Genomic DNA, 19,269 nt, shown 5'->3' with positions numbered 1-19,269 from the left:
CCCACTGAAAGGTGTATCGTTTTGGTTGAGGTCTGGAACTAAACTGTGCATTGCTAAACCCTGGTTCTTTTTGTTTTCCAGTCATTCTGTTGTAGACCATCTATTGGTCTACCAAAAGGCCAGAAAGTTGTCGTGGCAGAGAGATTAAGGCAATGGATAAGAAATGGAGAACCGTCATACCGAAAGAAGAACACATGCTCCTTTCTCGACTCCTAGGATATTAAACAATTGGTCTGTTCCTTTGCCCCCTTGATAATTAGGAAAATACAAATGCACATAGTATGTTCTCTGTCATCGTTTAACAAAAATTCAGTGTCTATAGAAATCGTGTCATTGGCGCCCATTTCAATGGCGCCAATGCTGAAATACCATGGAGGTTAAAATGGTGAGTCGAGCTGCTCTCCAAGCTGATGACTTGGGTTTGACTCCCAAGCCATTGCACAGGACTTTGGTCAAGGCGATGTTTTTCAGTCATTCTGTCGTAGACTATCTGTTGCCGTATATGCTTATATTCAATGGAGGTATAATTGCTTGTAGAACTAATATCTGTTGACGTATGCTTTTTTTTAACCTTTTGATGTATGTTACCAAGTTGTTGTGGCCGAGAGGTTAAGGCGATGGATTCGAAATCCGTTGGGGTTTCCCCGCGCAGGTTCGAGTCCTGCCAACAACGTTGATTATCTTAACTCAGGGTTGCTGTTTGCCAAACTGACCTGCTCCCTTAAATGGTAAGAAATGGAGAACCGTCATACCGAAAGCAGAACACATGCTCCTTTCTCGACTCCTAGGATATTAAACAATTGGTCAGTTCCTTTACCCCCTTGATAATTAGGAAAATACAAATGTTGCTAAACCTTGGTTCTTTTTGTTTTCCAGTCATTCTGTTGTAGACCATCTATTGGTCTACCAAAAGGCCAGAAAGTTGTCGTGGCCAAGAGATTAAGGCGATGGATTAGAAATCCATTGGGGTTTCCCCACGCAGGTTGGAGTCCTGCCAACAACGTTGATTCTCTTAACTCAGGATTGCTGTTTGCCGAACTGACCGGCTTCTTTAAGTGGAGAACCGTCATACCGAAAGCAGAACACATGCTCCTTTCTAGACTCCGAGGATATTACACAATTGGTCTGTTCCTTAGCCCCTTTGATAATTGGGAAAATACAAATGCACATAGTATGTTCTCTGTCATTGTTCATTTAACAAAAACTCTAGCGTCTGTAAAACTACCTTAAATGCCTTGGGGCTTTCAATGGCGCCCACTGAAAGGTGTATCGTTTTGGTTGAGGTCTGGAACTAAACTGTGCATTGCTAAACCCTGGTTCTTTTTGTTTTTCAGTCATTCTGTTGTACACCATCTATTGGTCTACCAAATGGCCAGAAAGTTGTCATGGCCGAGAGTTTAAGGCGATGGATAAGAAATGGAGAACCGTCATACCGAAAGAGTAATAATATCTGTTGACGTATGCTTTTCTTTGAACCTTTTGATCTATGTCAGCAAGTTTTTGTGGCCGAGAGGTTAAGGCGGTGGATTAGAAATCCATTGGGGTTTCCCCGCGCAGGTTCCAGTCCTGCCAACAACGTTGATTCTCTTAACTCAGGATTGCTGTTTGCCTAACTGACCTGTTGCCATAAATGGTAAGAAATGGAGAACCGTCATACCGATTGGTCTGTTCCTTAGCCCCTTTGATAATTGGGAAAATACAAATGCACAGAGTATGTTCTCTGTCATTGTTCATTTAACAAAAACTCTAGTGTCTGTAAAACTACCTTAAATGCCTTGGGGCTTTCAATGGCGCCCACTGAAAGGTGTATCATTTTGGTTGAGGTCTGGAACTAAACTGTGCATTGCTAAACCCTGGTTCTTTTTGTTTTCCAGTCATTCTGTTGTAGACCATCTATTGGTCTACCAAAAGGTCAGAAAGTTGTCGTGGCAGAGAGATTAAGGCGATGGATAAGAAATGGAGAACCGTCATACCGAAAGAAGAACACATCCTCCTTTCTCGACTCCTAGGATATTAAACAATTGGTCTGTTCCTTTGCCCCCTTGATAATTAGGAAAATACAAATGCACATAGTATGTTCTCTGTCATCGTTTAACAAAATTTCAGTGTCTATAGAAATCGTGTCATTGGCGCCCATTTCAATGGCGCCAATGCTGAAATACCATGGAGGTTAAAATGGTGAGTCGAGCTGCTCTCCAAGCTGATGACTTGGGTTTGACTCCCAAGCCATTGCACAGGACTTTGGTCAAGGCGATGTTTTTCAGTCATTCTGTCGTAGACTATCTGTTGCCGTATATGCTTATATTCAATGGAGGTATAATTGCTTGTAGAACTAATATCTGTTGACGTATGCTTTTTTTTAACCTTTTGATGTATGCTACCAAGTTGTTGTGGCCGAGAGGTTAAGGCGATGGATTCGAAATCCGTTGGGGTTTCCCCGCGCAGGTTCGAGTCCTGCCAACAACGTTGATTCTCTTAACTCAGGGTTGCTGTTTGCCAAACTGACCTGCTGCCTTAAATGTTAAGAAATGGAGAACCGTCATACCGAAAGCAGAACACATGCTCCTTTCTCGACTCCTAGGATATTAAACAATTGGTCAGTTCCTTTACCCCCTTGATAATTAGGAAAATACAAATGTTGCTAAACCTTGGTTCTTTTTGTTTTCCAGTCATTCTGTTGTAGACCATCTATTGGTCTACCAAAAGGCCAGAAAGTTGTCGTGGCCAAGAGATTAAGGCGATGGATTAGAAATCCAATGGGGTTTCCCCACGCAGGTTGGAGTCCTGCCAACAACGTTGATTCTCTTAACTCAGGATTGCTGTTTGCCGAACTGACCGGCTTCTTTAAGTGGAGAACCGTCATACCGAAAGCAGAACACATGCTCCTTTCTAGACTCCGAGGATATTACACAATTGGTCTGTTCCTTAGCCCCTTTGATAATTGGGAAAATACAAATGCACATAGTATTTTCTCTGTCATTGTTCATTTAACAAAAACTCTAGTGTCTGTAAAACTACCTTAAATGCCTTGGGGGTTTCAATGGCGCCCACTGAAAGGTGTATCGTTTTGGTTGAGGTCTGGAACTAAACTGTGCATTGCTAAACCCTGGTTCTTTTTGTTTTTCAGTCATTCTGTTGTACACCATCTATTGGTCTACCAAATGGCCAGAAAGTTGTCATGGCCGAGAGTTTAAGGCGATGGATAAGAAATGGAGAACCGTCATACCGAAAGAATAATAATATCTGTTGAAATATACTTTTCTTTGAACCTTTTGATCTATGTCAGCAAGTTGTTGTGGCCGAGAGGTTAAGGCGATGGATTAGAAATCCATTGGGGTTTCCCCGCGTAGGTTCAAGTCCTGCCAACAATGTTGATTATCTTAACTAAGGGTTGCTGTTTGCCGAACTGACCTGTTTCCTTAAATGGTAAGTAATGGAGAATCGTCATACCGAAAGCAGAACACATGCTCCTTTCTCGACTCCGAGGATATTACACAATTGGTCTGTTCCTTAGCCCCTTTGATAATTGGGAAAATGCAAATGCACATAGTATGTTCCTTGTCATTGTTCATTTAACAAAAACTCTAGTGTCTGTAAAACTACCTTAAATGCCTTGGGGGTTTCAATGGCGCCCGCTGAAAGGTGTATCGTTTTGGTTGAGGTCTGGAACTAAACTGTGCATTGCTAAACCCTGGTTCTTTTTGTTTTTCAGTCATTCTGTTGTACACCATCTATTGGTCTACCAAATGGCCAGAAAGTTGTCATGGCCGAGAGTTTAAGGCGATGGATAAGAAATGGAGAACCGTCATACCGAAAGAATAATAATATCTGTTGACGTATGCTTTTCTTTGAACCTTTTGATCTATGTCAGCAAGTTTTTGTGGCCGAGAGGTTAAGGCGATGGATTAGAAATCCATTGGGGTTTCCCCGCGCAGGTTCCAGTCCTGCCAACAACGTTGATTCTCTTAACTCAGGGTTGCTGTTTGCCAAACTGACCTGCTGCCTTAAATGTTAAGAAATGGAGAACCGTCATACCGAAAGCAGAACACATGCTCCTTTCTCGACTCCTAGGATATTAAACAATTGGTCAGTTCCTTTACCCCCTTGATAATTAGGAAAATACAAATGTTGCTAAACCTTGGTTCTTTTTGTTTTCCAGTCATTCTGTTGTAGACCATCTATTGGTCTACCAAAAGGCCAGAAAGTTGTCGTGGCCAAGAGATTAAGGCGATGGATTAGAAATCCAATGGGGTTTCCCCACGCAGGTTGGAGTCCTGCCAACAACGTTGATTCTCTTAACTCAGGATTGCTGTTTGCCGAACTGACCGGCTTCTTTAAGTGGAGAACCGTCATACCGAAAGCAGAACACATGCTCCTTTCTAGACTCCGAGGATATTACACAATTGGTCTGTTCCTTAGCCCCTTTGATAATTGGGAAAATACAAATGCACATAGTATTTTCTCTGTCATTGTTCATTTAACAAAAACTCTAGTGTCTGTAAAACTACCTTAAATGCCTTGGGGGTTTCAATGGCGCCCACTGAAAGGTGTATCGTTTTGGTTGAGGTCTGGAACTAAACTGTGCATTGCTAAACCCTGGTTCTTTTTGTTTTTCAGTCATTCTGTTGTACACCATCTATTGGTCTACCAAATGGCCAGAAAGTTGTCATGGCCGAGAGTTTAAGGCGATGGATAAGAAATGGAGAACCGTCATACCGAAAGAATAATAATATCTGTTGAAATATACTTTTCTTTGAACCTTTTGATCTATGTCAGCAAGTTGTTGTGGCCGAGAGGTTAAGGCGATGGATTAGAAATCCATTGGGGTTTCCCCGCGTAGGTTCAAGTCCTGCCAACAATGTTGATTATCTTAACTAAGGGTTGCTGTTTGCCGAACTGACCTGTTTCCTTAAATGGTAAGTAATGGAGAATCGTCATACCGAAAGCAGAACACATGCTCCTTTCTCGACTCCGAGGATATTACACAATTGGTCTGTTCCTTAGCCCCTTTGATAATTGGGAAAATGCAAATGCACATAGTATGTTCCTTGTCATTGTTCATTTAACAAAAACTCTAGTGTCTGTAAAACTACCTTAAATGCCTTGGGGGTTTCAATGGCGCCCGCTGAAAGGTGTATCGTTTTGGTTGAGGTCTGGAACTAAACTGTGCATTGCTAAACCCTGGTTCTTTTTGTTTTTCAGTCATTCTGTTGTACACCATCTATTGGTCTACCAAATGGCCAGAAAGTTGTCATGGCCGAGAGTTTAAGGCGATGGATAAGAAATGGAGAACCGTCATACCGAAAGAATAATAATATCTGTTGACGTATGCTTTTCTTTGAACCTTTTGATCTATGTCAGCAAGTTTTTGTGGCCGAGAGGTTAAGGCGATGGATTAGAAATCCATTGGGGTTTCCCCGCGCAGGTTCCAGTCCTGCCAACAACGTTGATTCTATTAACTCAGGGTTGCTGTTTGCCGAACTGACCTGTTGCCATGAATGGTAAGAAATGGAGAACCGTCATACCGATCGGTCTGTTCCTTAGCCCCTTTGATAATTGGGAAAATACAAATGCACATAGTATGTTCTCTGTCATTGTTCATTTAACAAAAACTCTAGTGTCTGTAAAACTACCTTAAATGCCTTGGGGCTTTCAATGGCGCCCACTGAAAGGTGTATCGTTTTGGTTGAGGTCTGGAACTAAACTGTGCATTGCTAAACCTTGGTTCTTTTAGTTCTCCAGTCATTCTGTTATAGACCATCTATTGGTCTACCAAAAGGCCAGAAAGTTGTCGTGGCCGAGAGATTAAGGCGATGGATAAGAAATGGAGAACCGTTATACCGAAAGAATAAAAATATCTGTTGACGTATGCTTTTCTTTGAACCTTTTGATCTATGTCAGCAAGTTGTTGTGGCCGAGAGGTTAAGGCGATGGATTAGAAATCAATTGGGGTTTCCCCGCGCAGGTTCCAGTCCTGCCAACAACGTTGATTCTCTTAACTAAGGGTTGCTGTTTGCCGAACTGACCTGCTGCCATAAATGTTAAGAAATTGAGAACCGTCATACCGATTGGTCTGTTCCTTAGCCCCTTTGATAATTGGGAAAATACAAATGCACATAGTATGTTCCTTGTCATTGTTCATTTAACAAAAACTCTAGTGTCTGTAAAACTACCTTAAATGCCTTGGGGGTTTCAATGGCGCCCACTGAAAGGTGTATCGTTTTGGTTGAGGTCTGGAACTAAACTGTGCATTGCTAAACCCTGGTTCTTTTTGTTTTCCAGTCATTCTCTTGTACACCATCTATTGGTCTACCAAATGGCCAGAAAGTTGTCATGGCCGAGAGTTTAAGGCGATGGATAAGAAATGGAGAACCGTCATACCGAAAGAATAATAATATCTGTTGACGTATGCTTTTCTTTGAACCTTTTGATCTATGTCAGCAAGTTGTTGTGGCCGAGAGGTTAAGGCGATGGATTAGAAATCAATTGGGGTTTCCCCGCGCAGGTTCCAGTCCTGCCAACAACGTTGATTCTCTTAACTAAGGGTTGCTGTTTGCCGAACTGACCTGCTGCCATAAATGGTAAGAAATGGAGAACCGTCATACCGATTGGTCTGTTCCTTAGCCCCTTTGATAATTGGGAAAATACAAATGCACATAGTATGTTCCTTGTCATTGTTCATTTAACAAAAACTCTAGTGTCTGTAGAACTACCTTAATACCTTGGGGCTTTCAATGGCGCCCACTGAAAGGTGTATCGTTTTGGTTGAGGTCTGGAACTAAACTGTGCATTGCTAAACCTTGGTTCTTTTTGTTTTTCAGTCATTCTGTTGTACACCATCTATTGGTCTACCAAATGGCCAGAAAGTTGTCATGCCCGAGAGTTTAAGGCGATGGATAAGAAATGGAGAACCGTCATACCGAAAGAATAATAATATCTGTTGACGTATGCTTTTCTTTGAACCTTTTGATCTATGTCAGCAAGTTGTTGTGGCCGAGAGGTTAAGGCGATGGATTAGAAATCCATTGGGGTTTCCCCGCGTAGGTTCAAGTCCTGCCAACAACGTTGATTCTCTTAACTAAGGGTTGCTGTTTGCCGAACTGACCTGTTGCCATGAATGGTAAGAAATGGAGAACCGTCATACCGATCGGTCTGTTCCTTAGCCCCTTTGATAATTGGGAAAATACAAATGCACATAGTATGTTCTCTGTCATTGTTCATTTAACAAAAACTCTAGTGTCTGTAAAACTACCTTAAATGCCTTGGGGGTTTCAATGGCGCCCACTGAAAGGTGTATCGTTTTGGTTGAGGTCTGGAACTAAACTGTGCATTGCTAAACCTTGGTTCTTTTAGTTCTCCAGTCATTCTGTTATAGACCATCTATTGGTCTACCAAAAGGCCAGAAAGTTGTCGTGGCCGAGAGATTAAGGCGATGGATAAGAAATGGAGAACCGTTATACCGAAAGAATAAAAATATCTGTTGACGTATGCTTTTCTTTGAACCTTTTGATCTATGTCAGCAAGTTGTTGTGGCCGAGAGGTTAAGGCGATGGATTAGAAATCCATTGGGGTTTCCCCGCGTAGGTTCGAGTCCTGCCAACAACGTTGATTCTCTTAACTAAGGGTTGCTGTTTGCCGAACTGACCTGTTTCCTTAAATGGTAAGTAATGGAGAACCGTCATACCGAAAGCAGAACACATGCTCCTTTCTCGACTCCGAGGATATTACAAAATTGGTCTTTTCCTTAGCCCCTTTGATAATTGGGAAAATACAAATGCACATAGTATGTTCCTTGTCATTGTTCATTTAACAAAAACTCTAGTGTCTGTAAAACTACCTTAAATGCCTTGGGGGTTTCAATGGCGCCCACTGAAAGGTGTATCGTTTTGGTTGAGGTCTGGAACTAAACTGTGCATTGCTAAACCCTGGTTCTTTTTGTTTTCCAGTCATTCTCTTGTACACCATCTATTGGTCTACCAAATGGCCAGAAAGTTGTCATGGCCGAGAGTTTAAGGCGATGGATAAGAAATGGAGAACCGTCATACCGAAAGAATAATAATATCTGTTGACGTATGCTTTTCTTTGAACCTTTTGATCTATGTCAGCAAGTTGTTGTGGCCGAGAGGTTAAGGCGATGGATTAGAAATCAATTGGGGTTTCCCCGCGCAGGTTCCAGTCCTGCCAACAACGTTGATTCTCTTAACTAAGGGTTGCTGTTTGCCGAACTGACCTGCTGCCATAAATGGTAAGAAATGGAGAACCGTCATACCGATTGGTCTGTTCCTTAGCCCCTTTGATAATTGGGAAAATACAAATGCACATAGTATGTTCCTTGTCATTGTTCATTTAACAAAAACTCTAGTGTCTGTAAAACTACCTTAATACCTTGGGGCTTTCAATGGCGCCCACTGAAAGGTGTATCGTTTTGGTTGAGGTCTGGAACTAAACTGTGCATTGCTAAACCTTGGTTCTTTTTGTTTTTCAGTCATTCTGTTGTACACCATCTATTGGTCTACCAAATGGCCAGAAAGTTGTCATGGCCGAGAGTTTAAGGCGATGGATAAGAAATGGAGAACCGTCATACCGAAAGAATAATAATATCTGTTGACGTATGCTTTTCTTTGAATCTTTTGATCTATGTCAGCAAGTTGTTGTGGCCGAGAGGTTAAGGCGATGGATTAGAAATCCATTGGGGTTTCCCCGCGTAGGTTCAAGTCCTGCCAACAACGTTGATTCTCTTAACTAAGGGTTGCTGTTTGCCGAACTGACCTGTTTCCTTAAATGGTAAGTAATGGAGAACCGTCATACCGAAAGCAGAACACATGCTCCTTTCTCGACTCCGAGGATATTACACAATTGGTCTGTTCCTTAGCCCCTTTGATAATTGGGAAAATACAAATGCACATAGTATGTTCCTTATCATTGTTCATTTAACAAAAACTCTAGTGTCTGTAAAACTACCTTAAATGCCTTGGGGGTTTCAATGGCGCCCACTGAAAGGTGTATCGTTTTGGTTGAGGTCTGGAACTAAACTGTGCATTGCTAAACCCTGGTTCTTTTTGTTTTTCAGTCATTCTGTTGTACACCATCTATTGGTCTACCAAATGGCCAGAAAGTTGTCATGGCCGAGAGTTTAAGGCGATGGATAAGAAATGGAGAACCGTCATACCGAAAGAATAATAATATCTGTTGAAATATACTTTTCTTTGAACCTTTTGATCTATGTCAGCAAGTTGTTGTGGCCGAGAGGTTAAGGCGATGGATTAGAAATCCATTGGGGTTTCCCCGCGTAGGTTCAAGTCCTGCCAACAATGTTGATTATCTTAACTAAGGGTTGCTGTTTGCCGAACTGACCTGTTTCCTTAATTGGTAAGTAATGGAGAACCGTCATATCGAAAGCAGAACACATGCTCCTTTCTCGACTCCGAGGATATTACACAATTGGTCTGTTCCTTAGCCCCTTTGATAATTGGGAAAATACAAATGCACATAGTATGTTCCTTGTCATTGTTCATTTAACAAAAACTCTAGTGTCTGTAAAACTACCTTAAATGCCTTGGGGGTTTCAATGGCGCCCACTGAAAGGTGTATCGTTTTGGTTGAGGTCTGGAACTAAACTGTGCATTGCTAAACCTTGGTTCTTTTAGTTTTCTAGTCATTCTGTTATAGACCATCTATTGGTCTACCAAAAGGCCAGAAAGTTGTCGTGGCCGAGAGATTAAGGCGATGGATAAGAAATGGAGAACGGTTATACCGAAAGAATAAAAATATCTGTTGACGTATGCTTTTCTTTGAACCTTTTGATCTATGTCAGCAAGTTGTTGTGGCCGAGAGGTTAAGGCGATGGATTAGAAATCCATTGGGGTTTCCCCGCGTAGGTTCGAGTCCTACCAACAACGTTGATTCTCTTAACTAAGGGTTGCTGTTTGCCGAACTGACCTGTTGCCATGAATGGTAAGAAATGGAGAACCGTCATACCGATCGGTCTGTTCCTTAGCCTTTTTGATAATTGGGAAAATACAAATGCACATAGTATGTTCTCTGTCATTGTTCATTTAACAAAAACTCTAGTGTCTGTAAAACTACCTTAAATGCCTTGGGGCTTTCAATGGCGCCCACTGAAAGGTGTATCGTTTTGGTTGAGGTCTGGAACTAAACTGTGCATTGCTAAACCTTGGTTCTTTTAGTTCTCCAGTCATTCTGTTATAGACCATCTATTGGTCTACCAAAAGGCCAGAAAGTTGTCGTGGCCGAGAGATTAAGGCGATGGATAAGAAATGGAGAACCGTTATACCGAAAGAATAAAAATATCTGTTGACGTATGCTTTTCTTTGAACCTTTTGATCTATGTCAGCAAGTTGTTGTGGCCGAGAGGTTAAGGCGATGGATTAGAAATCCATTGGGGTTTCCCCGCGTAGGTTCGAGTCCTGCCAACAACGTTGATTCTCTTAACTAAGGGTTGCTGTTTGCCGAACTGACCTGTTTCCTTAAATGGTAAGTAATGGAGAACCGTCATACCGAAAGCAGAACACATGCTCCTTTCTCGACTCCGAGGATATTACACAATTGGTCTGTTCCTTAGCCCCTTTGATAATTGGGAAAATACAAATGCACATAGTATGTTCCTTGTCATTGTTCATTTAACAAAAACTCTAGTGTCTGTAAAACTACCTTAAATGCCTTGGGGGTTTCAATGGCGCCCACTGAAAGGTGTATCGTTTTGGTTGAGGTCTGGAACTAAACTGTGCATTGCTAAACCCTGGTTCTTTTTGTTTTTCAGTCATTCTGTTATACACCATCTATTGGTCTACCAAATGGCCAGAAAGTTGTCATGGCCGAGAGTTTAAGGCGATGGATAAGAAATGGAGAACCGTCATACCGAAAGAATAATAATATCTGTTGAAATATACTTTTCTTTGAACCTTTTGATCTATGTCAGCAAGTTGTTGTGGCCGAGAGGTTAAGGCGATGGATTAGAAATCCATTGGGGTTTCCCCGCGTAGGTTCAAGTCCTGCCAACAATGTTGATTATCTTAACTAAGGGTTGCTGTTTGCCGAACTGACCTGTTTCCTTAATTGGTAAGTAATGGAGAACCGTCATATCGAAAGCAGAACACATGCTCCTTTCTCGACTCCGAGGATATTACACAATTGGTCTGTTCCTTAGCCCCTTTGATAATTGGGAAAATACAAATGCACATAGTATGTTCCTTGTCATTGTTCATTTAACAAAAACTCTAGTGTCTGTAAAACTACCTTAAATGCCTTGGGGGTTTCAATGGCGCCCACTGAAAGGTGTATCGTTTTGGTTGAGGTCTGGAACTAAACTGTGCATTGCTAAACCCTGGTTCTTTTTGTTTTTCAGTCATTCTGTTATACACCATCTATTGGTCTACCAAATGGCCAGAAAGTTGTCATGGCCGAGAGTTTAAGGCGATGGATAAGAAATGGAGAACCGTCATACCGAAAGAATAATAATATCTGTTGAAATATACTTTTCTTTGAACCTTTTGATCTATGTCAGCAAGTTGTTGTGGCCGAGAGGTTAAGGCGATGGATTTGAAATCCATTGGGGTTTCCCCGCGCAGGTTGGAGTCCTGCCAACAACGTTGATTCTCTTAACTAAGGTTTGCTGTTTGCCGAACTGACCTGTTTCCTTAAATGGTAAGTAATGGAGAACCGTCATACCGAAAGCAGAACACATGCTCCTTTCTCGACTCCGAGGATATTACAAAATTGGTCTTTTCCTTAGCCCCTTTGATAATTGGGAAAATACAAATGCACATAGTATGTTCCTTGTCATTGTTCATTTAACAAAAACTCTAGTGTCTGTAAAACTACCTTAAATGCCTTGGGGGTTTCAATGGCGCCCACTGAAAGGTGTATCGTTTTGGTTGAGGTCTGGAACTAAACTGTGCATTGCTAAACCCTGGTTCTTTTTGTTTTCCAGTCATTCTCTTGTACACCATCTATTGGTCTACCAAATGGCCAGAAAGTTGTCATGGCCGAGAGTTTAAGGCGATGGATAAGAAATGGAGAACCGTCATACCGAAAGAATAATAATATCTGTTGACGTATGCTTTTCTTTGAACCTTTTGATCTATGTCAGCAAGTTGTTGTGGCCGAGAGGTTAAGGCGATGGATTAGAAATCAATTGGGGTTTCCCCGCGCAGGTTCCAGTCCTGCCAACAACGTTGATTCTCTTAACTAAGGGTTGCTGTTTGCCGAACTGACCTGCTGCCATAAATGGTAAGAAATGGAGAACCGTCATACCGATTGGTCTGTTCCTTAGCCCCTTTGATAATTGGGAAAATACAAATGCACATAGTATGTTCCTTGTCATTGTTCATTTAACAAAAACTCTAGTGTCTGTAAAACTACCTTAATACCTTGGGGCTTTCAATGGCGCCCACTGAAAGGTGTATCGTTTTGGTTGAGGTCTGGAACTAAACTGTGCATTGCTAAACCTTGGTTCTTTTTGTTTTTCAGTCATTCTGTTGTACACCATCTATTGGTCTACCAAATGGCCAGAAAGTTGTCATGGCCGAGAGTTTAAGGCGATGGATAAGAAATGGAGAACCGTCATACCGAAAGAATAATAATATCTGTTGACGTATGCTTTTCTTTGAATCTTTTGATCTATGTCAGCAAGTTGTTGTGGCCGAGAGGTTAAGGCGATGGATTAGAAATCCATTGGGGTTTCCCCGCGTAGGTTCAAGTCCTGCCAACAACGTTGATTCTCTTAACTAAGGGTTGCTGTTTGCCGAACTGACCTGTTTCCTTAAATGGTAAGTAATGGAGAACCGTCATACCGAAAGCAGAACACATGCTCCTTTCTCGACTCCGAGGATATTACACAATTGGTCTGTTCCTTAGCCCCTTTGATAATTGGGAAAATACAAATGCACATAGTATGTTCCTTGTCATTGTTCATTTAACAAAAACTCTAGTGTCTGTAAAACTACCTTAAATGCCTTGGGGGTTTCAATGGCGCCCACTGAAAGGTGTATCGTTTTGGTTGAGGTCTGGAACTAAACTGTGCATTGCTAAACCCTGGTTCTTTTTGTTTTTCAGTCATTCTGTTATACACCATCTATTGGTCTACCAAATGGCCAGAAAGTTGTCATGGCCGAGAGTTTAAGGCGATGGATAAGAAATGGAGAACCGTCATACCGAAAGAATAATAATATCTGTTGAAATATACTTTTCTTTGAACCTTTTGATCTATGTCAGCAAGTTGTTGTGGCCGAGAGGTTAAGGCGATGGATTAGAAATCCATTGGGGTTTCCCCGCGTAGGTTCAAGTCCTGCCAACAATGTTGATTATCTTAACTAAGGGTTGCTGTTTGCCGAACTGACCTGTTTCCTTAATTGGTAAGTAATGGAGAACCGTCATATCGAAAGCAGAACACATGCTCCTTTCTCGACTCCGAGGATATTACACAATTGGTCTGTTCCTTAGCCCCTTTGATAATTGGGAAAATACAAATGCACATAGTATGTTCCTTGTCATTGTTCATTTAACAAAAACTCTAGTGTCTGTAAAACTACCTTAAATGCCTTGGGGGTTTCAATGGCGCCCACTGAAAGGTGTATCGTTTTGGTTGAGGTCTGGAACTAAACTGTGCATTGCTAAACCCTGGTTCTTTTTGTTTTTCAGTCATTCTGTTATACACCATCTATTGGTCTACCAAATGGCCAGAAAGTTGTCATGGCCGAGAGTTTAAGGCGATGGATAAGAAATGGAGAACCGTCATACCGAAAGAATAATAATATCTGTTGAAATATACTTTTCTTTGAACCTTTTGATCTATGTCAGCAAGTTGTTGTGGCCGAGAGGTTAAGGCGATGGATTTGAAATCCATTGGGGTTTCCCCGCGCAGGTTGGAGTCCTGCCAACAACGTTGATTCTCTTAACTAAGGTTTGCTGTTTGCCGAACTGACCTGTTTCCTTAAATGGTAAGTAATGGAGAACCGTCATACCGAAAGCAGAACACATGCTCCTTTCTCGACTCCGAGGATATTACAAAATTGGTCTTTTCCTTAGCCCCTTTGATAATTGGGAAAATACAAATGCACATAGTATGTTCCTTGTCATTGTTCATTTAACAAAAACTCTAGTGTCTGTAAAACTACCTTAAATGCCTTGGGGGTTTCAATGGCGCCCACTGAAAGGTGTATCGTTTTGGTTGAGGTCTGGAACTAAACTGTGCATTGCTAAACCCTGGTTCTTTTTGTTTTCCAGTCATTCTCTTGTACACCATCTATTGGTCTACCAAATGGCCAGAAAGTTGTCATGGCCGAGAGTTTAAGGCGATGGATAAGAAATGGAGAACCGTCATACCGAAAGAATAATAATATCTGTTGACGTATGCTTTTCTTTGAACCTTTTGATCTATGTCAGCAAGTTGTTGTGGCCGAGAGGTTAAGGCGATGGATTAGAAATCAATTGGGGTTTCCCCGCGCAGGTTCCAGTCCTGCCAACAACGTTGATTCTCTTAACTAAGGGTTGCTGTTTGCCGAACTGACCTGCTGCCATAAATGGTAAGAAATGGAGAACCGTCATACCGATTGGTCTGTTCCTTAGCCCCTTTGATAATTGGGAAAATACAAATGCACATAGTATGTTCCTTGTCATTGTTCATTTAACAAAAACTCTAGTGTCTGTAAAACTACCTTAATACCTTGGGGCTTTCAATGGCGCCCACTGAAAGGTGTATCGTTTTGGTTGAGGTCTGGAACTAAACTGTGCATTGCTAAACCTTGGTTCTTTTTGTTTTTCAGTCATTCTGTTGTACACCATCTATTGGTCTACCAAATGGCCAGAAAGTTGTCATGGCCGAGAGTTTAAGGCGATGGATAAGAAATGGAGAACCGTCATACCGAAAGAATAATAATATCTGTTGACGTATGCTTTTCTTTGAATCTTTTGATCTATGTCAGCAAGTTGTTGTGGCCGAGAGGTTAAGGCGATGGATTAGAAATCCATTGGGGTTTCCCCGCGTAGGTTCAAGTCCTGCCAACAACGTTGATTCTCTTAACTAAGGGTTGCTGTTTGCCGAACTGACCTGTTTCCTTAAATGGTAAGTAATGGAGAACCGTCATACCGAAAGCAGAACACATGCTCCTTTCTCGACTCCGAGGATATTACACAATTGGTCTGTTCCTTAGCCCCTTTGATAATTGGGAAAATACAAATGCACATAGTATGTTCCTTATCATTGTTCATTTAACAAAAACTCTAGTGTCTGTAAAACTACCTTAAATGCCTTGGGGGTTTCAATGGCGCCCACTGAAAGGTGTATCGTTTTGGTTGAGGTCTGGAACTAAACTGTGCATTGCTAAACCCTGGTTCTTTTTGTTTTTCAGTCATTCTGTTGTACACCATCTATTGGTCTACCAAATGGCCAGAAAGTTGTCATGGCCGAGAGTTTAAGGCGATGGATAAGAAATGGAGAACCGTCATACCGAAAGAATAATAATATCTGTTGAAATATACTTTTCTTTGAACCTTTTGATCTATGTCAGCAAGTTGTTGTGGCCGAGAGGTTAAGGCGATGGATTAGAAATCCATTGGGGTTTCCCCGCGTAGGTTCAAGTCCTGCCAACAATGTTGATTATCTTAACTAAGGGTTGCTGTTTGCCGAACTGACCTGTTTCCTTAATTGGTAAGTAATGGAGAACCGTCATATCGAAAGCAGAACACATGCTCCTTTCTCGACTCCGAGGATATTACACAATTGGTCTGTTCCTTAGCCCCTTTGATAATTGGGAAAATACAAATGCACATAGTATGTTCCTTGTCATTGTTCATTTAACAAAAACTCTAGTGTCTGTAAAACTACCTTAAATGCCTTGGGGGTTTCAATGGCGCCCACTGAAAGGTGTATCGTTTTGGTTGAGGTCTGGAACTAAACTGTGCATTGCTAAACCTTGGTTCTTTTAGTTTTCTAGTCATTCTGTTATAGACCATCTATTGGTCTACCAAAAGGCCAGAAAGTTGTCGTGGCCGAGAGATTAAGGCGATGGATAAGAAATGGAGAACGGTTATACCGAAAGAATAAAAATATCTGTTGACGTATGCTTTTCTTTGAACCTTTTGATCTATGTCAGCAAGTTGTTGTGGCCGAGAGGTTAAGGCGATGGATTAGAAATCCATTGGGGTTTCCCCGCGTAGGTTCGAGTCCTACCAACAACGTTGATTCTCTTAACTAAGGGTTGCTGTTTGCCGAACTGACCTGTTGCCATGAATGGTAAGAAATGGAGAACCGTCATACCGATCGGTCTGTTCCTTAGCCTTTTTGATAATTGGGAAAATACAAATGCACATAGTATGTTCTCTGTCATTGTTCATTTAACAAAAACTCTAGTGTCTGTAAAACTACCTTAAATGCCTTGGGGCTTTCAATGGCGCCCACTGAAAGGTGTATCGTTTTGGTTGAGGTCTGGAACTAAACTGTGCATTGCTAAACCTTGGTTCTTTTAGTTCTCCAGTCATTCTGTTATAGACCATCTATTGGTCTACCAAAAGGCCAGAAAGTTGTCGTGGCCGAGAGATTAAGGCGATGGATAAGAAATGGAGAACCGTTATACCGAAAGAATAAAAATATCTGTTGACGTATGCTTTTCTTTGAACCTTTTGATCTATGTCAGCAAGTTGTTGTGGCCGAGAGGTTAAGGCGATGGATTAGAAATCCATTGGGGTTTCCCCGCGTAGGTTCGAGTCCTGCCAACAACGTTGATTCTCTTAACTAAGGGTTGCTGTTTGCCGAACTGACCTGTTTCCTTAAATGGTAAGTAATGGAGAACCGTCATACCGAAAGCAGAACACATGCTCCTTTCTCGACTCCGAGGATATTACACAATTGGTCTGTTCCTTAGCCCCTTTGATAATTGGGAAAATACAAATGCACATAGTATGTTCCTTGTCATTGTTCATTTAACAAAAACTCTAGTGTCTGTAAAACTACCTTAAATGCCTTGGGGGTTTCAATGGCGCCCACTGAAAGGTGTATCGTTTTGGTTGAGGTCTGGAACTAAACTGTGCATTGCTAAACCCTGGTTCTTTTTGTTTTTCAGTCATTCTGTTATACACCATCTATTGGTCTACCAAATGGCCAGAAAGTTGTCATGGCCGAGAGTTTAAGGCGATGGATAAGAAATGGAGAACCGTCATACCGAAAGAATAATAATATCTGTTGAAATATACTTTTCTTTGAACCTTTTGATCTATGTCAGCAAGTTGTTGTGGCCGAGAGGTTAAGGCGATGGATTAGAAATCCATTGGGGTTTCCCCGCGTAGGTTCAAGTCCTGCCAACAATGTTGATTATCTTAACTAAGGGTTGCTGTTTGCCGAACTGACCTGTTTCCTTAATTGGTAAGTAATGGAGAACCGTCATATCGAAAGCAGAACACATGCTCCTTTCTCGACTCCGAGGATATTACACAATTGGTCTGTTCCTTAGCCCCTTTGATAATTGGGAAAATACAAATGCACATAGTATGTTCCTTGTCATTGTTCATTTAACAAAAACTCTAGTGTCTGTAAAACTACCTTAAATGCCTTGGGGGTTTCAATGGCGCCCACTGAAAGGTGTATCGTTTTGGTTGAGGTCTGGAACTAAACTGTGCATTGCTAAACCTTGGTTCTTTTAGTTCTCCAGTCATTCTGTTATAGACCATCTATTGGTCTACCAAAAGGCCAGAAAGTTGTCGTGGCCGAGAGATTAAGGCGATGGATAAGAAATGGAGAACCGTTATACCGAAAGAATAAAAATATCTGTTGACGTATGCTTTTCTTTGAACCTTTTGATCTATGTCAGCAAGTTGTTGTGGCCGAGAGGTTAAGGCGATGGATTAGAAATCCATTGGGGTTTCCCCGCGTAGGTTCGAGTCCTGCCAACAACGTTGATTCTCTTAACTAAGGGTTGCTGTTTGCCGAACTGACCTGTTTCCTTAAATGGTAAGTAATGGAGAACCGTCATACCGAAAGCAGAACACATGCTCCTTTCTCGACTCCGAGGATATTACACAATTGGTCTGTTCCTTAGCCCCTTTGATAATTGGGAAAATACAAATGCACATAGTATGTTCCTTGTCATTGTTCATTTAACAAAAACTCTAGTGTCTGTAAAACTACCTTAAATGCCTTGGGGGTTTCAATGGCGCCCACTGAAAGGTGTATCGTTTTGGTTGAGGTCTGGAACTAAACTGTGCATTGCTAAACCCTGGTTCTTTTTGTTTTCCAGTCATTCTCTTGTACACCATCTATTGGTCTACCAAATGGCCAGAAAGTTGTCATGGCCGAGAGTTTAAGGCGATGGATAAGAAATGGAGAACCGTCATACCGAAAGAATAATAATATCTGTTGACGTATGCTTTTCTTTGAACCTTTTGATCCATGTCAGCAAGTTGTTGTGGCCGAGAGGTTAAGGCGATGGATTTGAAATCCATTGGGGTTTCCCCGCGTAGGTTCAAGTCCTGCCAACAACGTTGATTCTCTTAACTAAGGGTTGCTGTTTGCCGAACTGACCTGTTTCCTTAAATGGTAAGTAATGGAGAACCGTCATACCGAAAGCAGAACACATGCTCCTTTCTCGACTCCGAGGATATTACACAATTGGTCTGTTCCTTAGCCCCTTTGATAATTGGGAAAATACAAATGCACATAGTATGTTCCTTATCATTGTTCATTTAACAAAAACTCTAGTGTCTGTAAAACTACCTTAAATGCCTTGGGGGTTTCAATGGCGCCCACTGAAAGGTGTATCGTTTTGGTTGAGGTCTGGAACTAAACTGTGCATTGCTAAACCCTGCTTCTTTTTGTTTTTCAGTCATTCTGTTGTACACCATCTATTGGTCTACCAAATGGCCAGAAAGTTGTCATGGCCGAGAGTTTAAGGCGATGGATAAGAAATGGAGAACCGTCATACCGAAAGAATAATAATATCTGTTGAAATATACTTTTCTTTGAACCTTTTGATCTATGTCAGCAAGTTGTTGTGGCCGAGAGGTTAAGGCGATGGATTAGAAATCCATTGGGGTTTCCCCGCGTAGGTTCAAGTCCTGCCAACAATGTTGATTATCTTAACTAAGGGTTGCTGTTTGCCGAACTGACCTGTTTCCTTAATTGGTAAGTAATGGAGAACCGTCATATCGAAAGCAGAACACATGCTCCTTTCTCGACTCCGAGGATATTACACAATTGGTCTGTTCCTTAGCCCCTTTGATAATTGGGAAAATACAAATGCACATAGTATGTTCCTTGTC

General features: G+C 41.6%; 29 non-coding genes across 29 annotated transcripts; all 29 read left to right on the top strand.

The window, feature by feature from the left end:
- Window positions 1-591: 591 nt before the first annotated feature.
- On the top strand, window positions 592-673 carry trnas-cga (transfer RNA serine (anticodon CGA)). Its single transcript has one exon. It is a non-coding gene; the product is annotated as a tRNA-Ser (tRNA).
- An 823-nt stretch (window positions 674-1,496) lies between these two features.
- trnas-aga (transfer RNA serine (anticodon AGA)) lies at window positions 1,497-1,578 on the top strand. Its single transcript has one exon. It is a non-coding gene; the product is annotated as a tRNA-Ser (tRNA).
- An 806-nt stretch (window positions 1,579-2,384) lies between these two features.
- Window positions 2,385-2,466, top strand: trnas-cga (transfer RNA serine (anticodon CGA)). Its single transcript has one exon. It is a non-coding gene; the product is annotated as a tRNA-Ser (tRNA).
- Window positions 2,467-3,289: 823 nt separating this feature from the next.
- trnas-aga (transfer RNA serine (anticodon AGA)) lies at window positions 3,290-3,371 on the top strand. The gene has a single exon. It is a non-coding gene; the product is annotated as a tRNA-Ser (tRNA).
- Window positions 3,372-4,779: 1,408 nt separating this feature from the next.
- On the top strand, window positions 4,780-4,861 carry trnas-aga (transfer RNA serine (anticodon AGA)). Its single transcript has one exon. It is a non-coding gene; the product is annotated as a tRNA-Ser (tRNA).
- Window positions 4,862-5,904: 1,043 nt separating this feature from the next.
- trnas-aga (transfer RNA serine (anticodon AGA)) lies at window positions 5,905-5,986 on the top strand. The gene has a single exon. It is a non-coding gene; the product is annotated as a tRNA-Ser (tRNA).
- A 458-nt stretch (window positions 5,987-6,444) lies between these two features.
- trnas-aga (transfer RNA serine (anticodon AGA)) lies at window positions 6,445-6,526 on the top strand. Its single transcript has one exon. It is a non-coding gene; the product is annotated as a tRNA-Ser (tRNA).
- Window positions 6,527-6,983: 457 nt separating this feature from the next.
- On the top strand, window positions 6,984-7,065 carry trnas-aga (transfer RNA serine (anticodon AGA)). Its single transcript has one exon. It is a non-coding gene; the product is annotated as a tRNA-Ser (tRNA).
- Window positions 7,066-7,523: 458 nt separating this feature from the next.
- On the top strand, window positions 7,524-7,605 carry trnas-aga (transfer RNA serine (anticodon AGA)). Its single transcript has one exon. It is a non-coding gene; the product is annotated as a tRNA-Ser (tRNA).
- A 503-nt stretch (window positions 7,606-8,108) lies between these two features.
- trnas-aga (transfer RNA serine (anticodon AGA)) lies at window positions 8,109-8,190 on the top strand. The gene has a single exon. It is a non-coding gene; the product is annotated as a tRNA-Ser (tRNA).
- Window positions 8,191-8,647: 457 nt separating this feature from the next.
- trnas-aga (transfer RNA serine (anticodon AGA)) lies at window positions 8,648-8,729 on the top strand. Its single transcript has one exon. It is a non-coding gene; the product is annotated as a tRNA-Ser (tRNA).
- A 503-nt stretch (window positions 8,730-9,232) lies between these two features.
- Window positions 9,233-9,314, top strand: trnas-aga (transfer RNA serine (anticodon AGA)). Its single transcript has one exon. It is a non-coding gene; the product is annotated as a tRNA-Ser (tRNA).
- A 503-nt stretch (window positions 9,315-9,817) lies between these two features.
- Window positions 9,818-9,899, top strand: trnas-aga (transfer RNA serine (anticodon AGA)). The gene has a single exon. It is a non-coding gene; the product is annotated as a tRNA-Ser (tRNA).
- A 458-nt stretch (window positions 9,900-10,357) lies between these two features.
- trnas-aga (transfer RNA serine (anticodon AGA)) lies at window positions 10,358-10,439 on the top strand. Its single transcript has one exon. It is a non-coding gene; the product is annotated as a tRNA-Ser (tRNA).
- A 503-nt stretch (window positions 10,440-10,942) lies between these two features.
- On the top strand, window positions 10,943-11,024 carry trnas-aga (transfer RNA serine (anticodon AGA)). Its single transcript has one exon. It is a non-coding gene; the product is annotated as a tRNA-Ser (tRNA).
- A 503-nt stretch (window positions 11,025-11,527) lies between these two features.
- trnas-uga (transfer RNA serine (anticodon UGA)) lies at window positions 11,528-11,609 on the top strand. Its single transcript has one exon. It is a non-coding gene; the product is annotated as a tRNA-Ser (tRNA).
- A 503-nt stretch (window positions 11,610-12,112) lies between these two features.
- Window positions 12,113-12,194, top strand: trnas-aga (transfer RNA serine (anticodon AGA)). Its single transcript has one exon. It is a non-coding gene; the product is annotated as a tRNA-Ser (tRNA).
- A 457-nt stretch (window positions 12,195-12,651) lies between these two features.
- On the top strand, window positions 12,652-12,733 carry trnas-aga (transfer RNA serine (anticodon AGA)). Its single transcript has one exon. It is a non-coding gene; the product is annotated as a tRNA-Ser (tRNA).
- Window positions 12,734-13,236: 503 nt separating this feature from the next.
- On the top strand, window positions 13,237-13,318 carry trnas-aga (transfer RNA serine (anticodon AGA)). Its single transcript has one exon. It is a non-coding gene; the product is annotated as a tRNA-Ser (tRNA).
- A 503-nt stretch (window positions 13,319-13,821) lies between these two features.
- On the top strand, window positions 13,822-13,903 carry trnas-uga (transfer RNA serine (anticodon UGA)). The gene has a single exon. It is a non-coding gene; the product is annotated as a tRNA-Ser (tRNA).
- Window positions 13,904-14,406: 503 nt separating this feature from the next.
- Window positions 14,407-14,488, top strand: trnas-aga (transfer RNA serine (anticodon AGA)). Its single transcript has one exon. It is a non-coding gene; the product is annotated as a tRNA-Ser (tRNA).
- Window positions 14,489-14,945: 457 nt separating this feature from the next.
- Window positions 14,946-15,027, top strand: trnas-aga (transfer RNA serine (anticodon AGA)). Its single transcript has one exon. It is a non-coding gene; the product is annotated as a tRNA-Ser (tRNA).
- A 503-nt stretch (window positions 15,028-15,530) lies between these two features.
- On the top strand, window positions 15,531-15,612 carry trnas-aga (transfer RNA serine (anticodon AGA)). The gene has a single exon. It is a non-coding gene; the product is annotated as a tRNA-Ser (tRNA).
- Window positions 15,613-16,115: 503 nt separating this feature from the next.
- On the top strand, window positions 16,116-16,197 carry trnas-aga (transfer RNA serine (anticodon AGA)). The gene has a single exon. It is a non-coding gene; the product is annotated as a tRNA-Ser (tRNA).
- Window positions 16,198-16,655: 458 nt separating this feature from the next.
- Window positions 16,656-16,737, top strand: trnas-aga (transfer RNA serine (anticodon AGA)). Its single transcript has one exon. It is a non-coding gene; the product is annotated as a tRNA-Ser (tRNA).
- A 503-nt stretch (window positions 16,738-17,240) lies between these two features.
- Window positions 17,241-17,322, top strand: trnas-aga (transfer RNA serine (anticodon AGA)). The gene has a single exon. It is a non-coding gene; the product is annotated as a tRNA-Ser (tRNA).
- A 503-nt stretch (window positions 17,323-17,825) lies between these two features.
- Window positions 17,826-17,907, top strand: trnas-aga (transfer RNA serine (anticodon AGA)). The gene has a single exon. It is a non-coding gene; the product is annotated as a tRNA-Ser (tRNA).
- Window positions 17,908-18,410: 503 nt separating this feature from the next.
- On the top strand, window positions 18,411-18,492 carry trnas-uga (transfer RNA serine (anticodon UGA)). The gene has a single exon. It is a non-coding gene; the product is annotated as a tRNA-Ser (tRNA).
- Window positions 18,493-18,995: 503 nt separating this feature from the next.
- Window positions 18,996-19,077, top strand: trnas-aga (transfer RNA serine (anticodon AGA)). The gene has a single exon. It is a non-coding gene; the product is annotated as a tRNA-Ser (tRNA).
- The last annotated feature ends 192 nt before the right edge of the window (window positions 19,078-19,269 follow it).

The sequence above is a fragment of the Leuresthes tenuis genome, unplaced genomic scaffold (assembly GCF_036924035.1).
Source record: "Leuresthes tenuis unplaced genomic scaffold, fLeuTen1.0.hap1 SCAF_9, whole genome shotgun sequence".
NCBI lineage: Eukaryota > Metazoa > Chordata > Actinopteri > Atheriniformes > Atherinopsidae > Leuresthes > Leuresthes tenuis.
The sequence above is the reverse complement of the archived record's forward strand: the minus strand, read 5'-3'. Positions and strand labels throughout refer to the sequence as shown.